This window comes from Elephas maximus, chromosome 19 (genome assembly GCF_024166365.1).
Source record: "Elephas maximus indicus isolate mEleMax1 chromosome 19, mEleMax1 primary haplotype, whole genome shotgun sequence".
NCBI lineage: Eukaryota > Metazoa > Chordata > Mammalia > Proboscidea > Elephantidae > Elephas > Elephas maximus.
In genome coordinates, this window is record NC_064837.1 from 66,808,282 (window position 1) to 66,814,313 (window position 6,032).

The window sequence follows — 6,032 nt, forward strand, 5'->3', positions numbered from 1 at the left end:
CCGGTAGGAAGCCTATGGATGGGGCGCGGGAACTCAGACGGTGCGCCCCTTCCCTGAAGTCGGTCCTGGGGGGCGGGGCGTTCCTTTTACAAAAGGGGGCCAGCCTGGGGTCTCCGCATCGCCGGGAAGGACTGGGGAGCCCAAGTTCCTGAGGCAGAGGCCTTGGGTACAGAGTGGGAGGGCTGGGAGCGGCAGAAGGGCCGGGGTGGAAGTCCAGGGTCTTAGACCTGGAAAACCTGTGAAACACCCCAGATCCCCAGCTGTGAGGAGTCTGCAAGGAGGAGGGGCCTGGCCTAGCCACATGCTTTCAGCTATCACCTGTTTGTCAGGTATGGGAGCAAGTCTGGGTGCAGCAACAGGTACCTGTCCAACTGCAAGGCTTCCCAAAAAGCTTTCTGGGGCTGGCAACTGAGGTTGGGAATGGGTGGGGCTGGTGCCTGAGGTCAGGAATGAGACCTTCAGACCCTGTTCTCTTACCTCAGTTACCAGTGAGCAAGGTCCTGGAAGGGCACTGACACACACAAGGGCTGAGCAGTGAGGCACACCTTGCTACTCTGCTGATAGGTACCAGAACCAGTTGCCAGTGGAGTGGATCCCAACTCATGGTGACCTCATGTGTGGCAGAGTAGAACTGTGCTCCACAGAGTTTTCAATGACTGACTTTCTGGGAGTAAATTGCCAGGCCTTTCTTCTGAGACACCTCTGTGTGGACTCGAACCTCCAACTTTTCAGTTAGTGGCTGAGCACAATACTGTTCGCACCACCCAGGGATTCCAGCTGATTGGTATTATTTAGAATTTATGGTTTTAAGTCTTTCAGTTTCAAAATTTATGGCTTTCCGTCACCAAAATCCCTGTGGATGTTACTTAGTCCTTTTTCAGCACCTTCTCCCATTTTCTCAACGGTGAATAAAACCTCAAACCCTCTCCCTGAGCTCCTAAATCACACCCCTGCCCTTCACTCTCAGTAAATTCCTTATCTTCTGCTTCACGGACAAAAAGAGAATCACTAGCTATTATTAAATTCTTTGACGTTCCATCTTTAAAAGTACAAACTTGGCCACCTCCACACCCAGCCTCTACCCACCTAGACTCCAGCTTCAAGGGGGCACTCTCCTCCTGTGGGGAGTTGATCCCTATGATGCTGAAAGTTGTATGTCAGTTTGGCTGGGCCATGATTCTCAGTAGTTTGGCAGTTATGTAATGATGTAGTCTCCTCCATAATGTGATCTCATGTGATCAGCCAATCTGTAAGGGGAGTTTCCTTGGGGGGGTGTGGCCTGCATCCAATATGTATAAGAACATTCTAGCAAAGCTCAACTGCTCGCTCTGCATCCTGCATCCAGCTCATCATCGTCTGACCTCTGGCTCTTGGGACTTGAGCCAGCCATCTTGTCTGCTGATCTTGAGATTCATTGGCCTCCACTGCCTGTGAATCAGCAGCCTACCATCTTACCTGCTGATGTTGGGTTTGTGAGCCTCTGCAGTCATGAGCCAGCAGCCTGCTGTCTGACCTGCCAGTCCTGGGTTTGTGAGCCCCTGCAGCTACGTGAATCAGATGCCTCCAGCCTAAATCCTGACCCATGGACTTGGGACTTGCCAGCCTCTACAACTGCAAGAGTCATTTCCTTGGGATAAATCTCTCTCTCTTTCTCTCTCTCTCTATGTACACTTCACTGGTTTTGCTTCTGTAGAGAACCCAGCCTAGGACAATCCCCTGCCTGCGTTCATGATGTGGGCCCACCTCCAATGCCATGAATGGCAATACCCACTTGGACCAAATTCTCCCATCCCTCTTTCTGGAGTTCTTTCTCCAACTCCTTCAACCTAACAGGGCCCCCAGCCTCTCCATCCACAATTTTCTCCCAGCCTGTCAGCCCTCTCTTGGCAACTTTCTACCCAGCTAGGCAGGACCCCATGGTCATAATCTGGGCTACTCTCTCATCAGTAATGCAGATTCTCTTGTGTCCCTGGCTTTCTACCCAGCACAGTTCCGACCTGGATCCATGCTCTTATCTGCCCAGGCCCCTTATGTGCCCCTCCCCACGCTGCCTACTCCAGAGTAGAAGGTACCACTATAAGTTCAGCCTTAGCAGGCTTCTCCACTCTAGTCACATCCTTGGTCAGCTCGGCTCCCATCCCACTCTCAACAATGATTCCAGAACTTTACCTCTTCCTCAAGCCTCTTCTTCTCCCTGCCATACTGCTGAGAAAATGGAGACTGTCAGAAGTGGACTTCAACTTCACATGCCCCTTCTGTCTTCTGTCAAGAACTGTGAAGGGTCTGAGATTTCACCCTACTCCTAAGCCAGCAGATGGGCTGGTCATAGTTTCATGAATGCTGGCAGAAGACACAAGACTCCTGGGTCAGAGACAAAGGACTTTATTACTCACAACACAGAAAGTAGCATGAGCTTCATGTTTGTGTCACTTGTCCCCCAGCCCCATGAGGACAGTGCAGAGAGCCCACGTCAATGCTGCACAGGAAGTGGGTTTGCATTAAAGCTGTGAAACCCCAAGCTCAGGGGACCAGAATATTTTAGAGTGGGCAGCAAGCAATCCTGCCCTTTGCCCGGGGGAGGGGAGGGAAGATATTATCTTATTATACTGGACAGTAAGAAAACCTATAGACTGCTCTAGAAGGAAGCATTATCTCTATCTTTCAAGGCTATTTGCAATACAAACATTCTTGAAAAGATAATCTGGCTTTTTTTAAAAGAGTTATCTATATGAGATCAAATGGTCAAGTGTAACTCTAAAACATAGATGAGAAGCTTAGGGGGTAGTGAGTCTAAGTCAACAGTGATGAAAAAATACGGGTAGAGATAGCTAGAGTGGTGATACAAGGTGAAGAATGTAACCAATGTTGTTGAATCATAGATGAAGAAACTGACGAATGGATTATGTTCTGCTGTGTATGTCATTGTTGTTGTTAGGTGCCATCCAGTTGGTTCCAACTCATAGTTACCCTATGTACAACAGAACAAAATACTACCTGGCACTGTGCCATCCTCACAATCATTGCTATGTTTGAGCCCATTGTTCCAGCCACTGTGACAATCCATCTCCTTGAGGAGCTTCCTCTTTTTTGATGACCCTCTACTACTTTACTGCACATGATGTCCTTCTCCAGGGACTGGTCCCTCCTGATAACATGTTCAAAGTACATGAAAAGAAATCTTGCCATCCTCAGTTCTAAGGAGCATCTGGCTGTGCTTCTTCCAAGACAGATTTGTTTGCTCTCCTGGCAGTCCTTGGTATATTCAATATTATTTGCCGACATCATAATTCAAAGGCATCAATTCTTCTTCGGTCCTCATTATTCATTGTCCAGCGTTCATATGCATATGAGGCATTTGAAAATACTAAGACTTGGGTCAGGCACACCTTAGTCCTCAAAGTGACATATTTGCTTTTTAACACTTTCAAGAGGTCTTTTGCAGCAGATTTGCACAATAAAATATACCATTTGATTTCTTGACTGCTGTTTCCATGGGCATTGATTGTGGATCCAAGTAAAATGTGCTGTTAGTGGCGCAGGACCAGGCAGTGTTATGTTTTATTGTACGTAGGGTCACTATGAGTCGGAACTGACTCAACAGATCCCAACAACAACAACAAAGTGACAAAGAAGAGCCATTAATTTGGGAAGATATACATAAAGTTTTTTTGTTGTTGTTAAAAAAAAAAAAAAGACAGTCTGGAACAAAAGGGCAGTTAGTGCCCCTGCTCTCAAGATTTTGCAGAAATGCAACAAATCCGTTGAGAATTGGCTCCCAACAAATTCACGTACATCCATTCTCACCTCCATCCCTCCTTCCAGTCAAAACCAACCTTTCTGCTGTGTCCTCCCATGCCCTGGGATCTCTAGTAGCCATCTCCTCTTTCTCTACAGGGTTTTGATCTCAGCCTGTAAACATGCCCCAAATCCCTCACTCTAAAAAGCAAAGCAAAACAAAGTGAAACCAACAAAAAAACTCTCTTGAGCTGGCACCCTCCCTGCTACTCTACTCTCTTTTCTCTTCGTCCAGGCTCTCCATGGGGAGAAGTTTATTCTGTCTCCAATTCTCACATTCACTTCATCTGGCTTCCTTGCCTGCTACATAGTGAAACTGTACCCACTGAGGTCATTAGGTGTCTTCATCATTCCAGACAGAGAGGACGTTCTCCAGTTCTAATCCTGCAGGATCTGCCTCTGAACATCACACTGTGCTCCTCGTTCCCTCCACCTTGGAATGCTTTGCTTTTGTGGGTTCAACAGCCAGCTCTACAGCAGTGGATCCTCAGTCCTGCCTATTGCCGGGCCAGATTCCTCTCCTCAGCTGCACACCTACTCAGCTGGGTAAGTGGCATCACTGGAGACCTGGATTTCCTAAGGGTCCCTCACCCGCTGAACACTTCCTCTTCCTCTCAAACCATTTCTCCTCTGTATTTTCTCTCTCAGTGGTCACCCAGCCTGAAGCCAACATTTATGGCTCTCTTCCTTTACCCACCAAACATAATCATTCAGAAATGGTGCCCATTTTATCTTCCAAATTGGGGATGGCAGGCAAGCCAAGCTCCTTACACCAGATAATTTGATTAATACCTAAGATTTTTGTCTTTTAACTTTTACTTATTTACGAATTCACTTAGACAGTTCAGTTACAATTTTAAAAAGAAATGGAGAAAGAATTGAATTGTTAGGAAATTGAATTAAATAGATTTTTTTTTATTGTGATGAAATATATAGAACAAAACATTTGCCATTTCAATCATTTTTACATGTACGACTCAATGACGTGTTCTCCATGTTATACAACTCTCTCTGCTATCTCCAAATATTTCCATCATCCTCAACACAAACTCAGTACCCCTTAAGCAATAACACCCCATTTCCCTTTGCCACCCGCCTCTGGTGACCACTTATAAATATTGGTTGCTATCCATTTACCTATTCTAGATATTTCATATCAGCAGGACCATATGGTATTTGTCCTTTTGTGTCTGGCTTCTTTGACTCAGCATAATGTTTTCAAGGTTCAACCATGTTATAGGATGTGCCAGAACTTCATTTCTCTCTATGACTGAATAATATTCCATTGTATGGATTTAACACATAACCCATTGTCATTGGCTGATCCATTGAGGGACACTTCGGTTGTTTCCACCTTCTGGCTATTGTGAATAATGCTGCAATGAACATTGATGTAGACGTATCTGTTTGAGTCCTTGTTTTAAATTCTTTTGAGTATAACCCTAGGAGTGGAATTGCTGGATCATATGGTAGTTCTCCACTACATGTTTGTCAGTTTGTTGTACTGTGGTGGCTTGCGTGTTGCTGTGATACTGGAAGCTTTGCCACTGGCATTTCAAATACCATCAGGGTCACCCTTGGTGGACATGTTTCAGCAGAGCTTCCAGACTAAGACAGACTAGGAAGAAGAAACCGGCAGTCTACTTCTGAAAAAACTGGCCAGTGAAAATGTTATGAATAACAGCAGAACATTGATAGAGTGGCAGAAGATGAGCCCCTCAGGTTGTAAGGCACTCAAAAGACAACCGGGAGCCACCATATCCCTGACACCAAAACAAGGTAAAGACATCACACAAAAAAGAAAATTACAGACCTATATCCTTCATGAACATAGATGCAAAAATTCTCAACAAAATTCTAGCCAATAGAATTCAACAACATATCAAAAAAATAATCCACCACGACCAAGCGGGATTTATACCAGGTATGCAAGGCTGGTTTGATATTAGAAAAACCATTAATGTAAACCACCATATAAATAAAACAAAAGACAAAAACCACATGATCTTATCAATTGATGCAGAAAAGGCATTTGATAAAGTCCAACACCCATTTATGATAAAAACTCTCAGCAAAATAGGAATTGAAGGAAAATTCCTCAACATAATAAAGGGCAGCCAACAGCCAACATCACTCTAAATGGAGAGAGCCTGAAAGCATTTCCCTTGAGAATGGGAACCAGACAAGGATGCCCTTTATCACCGCTCTTATTCAACGTTGTGCTAGAGTTCCTAGCC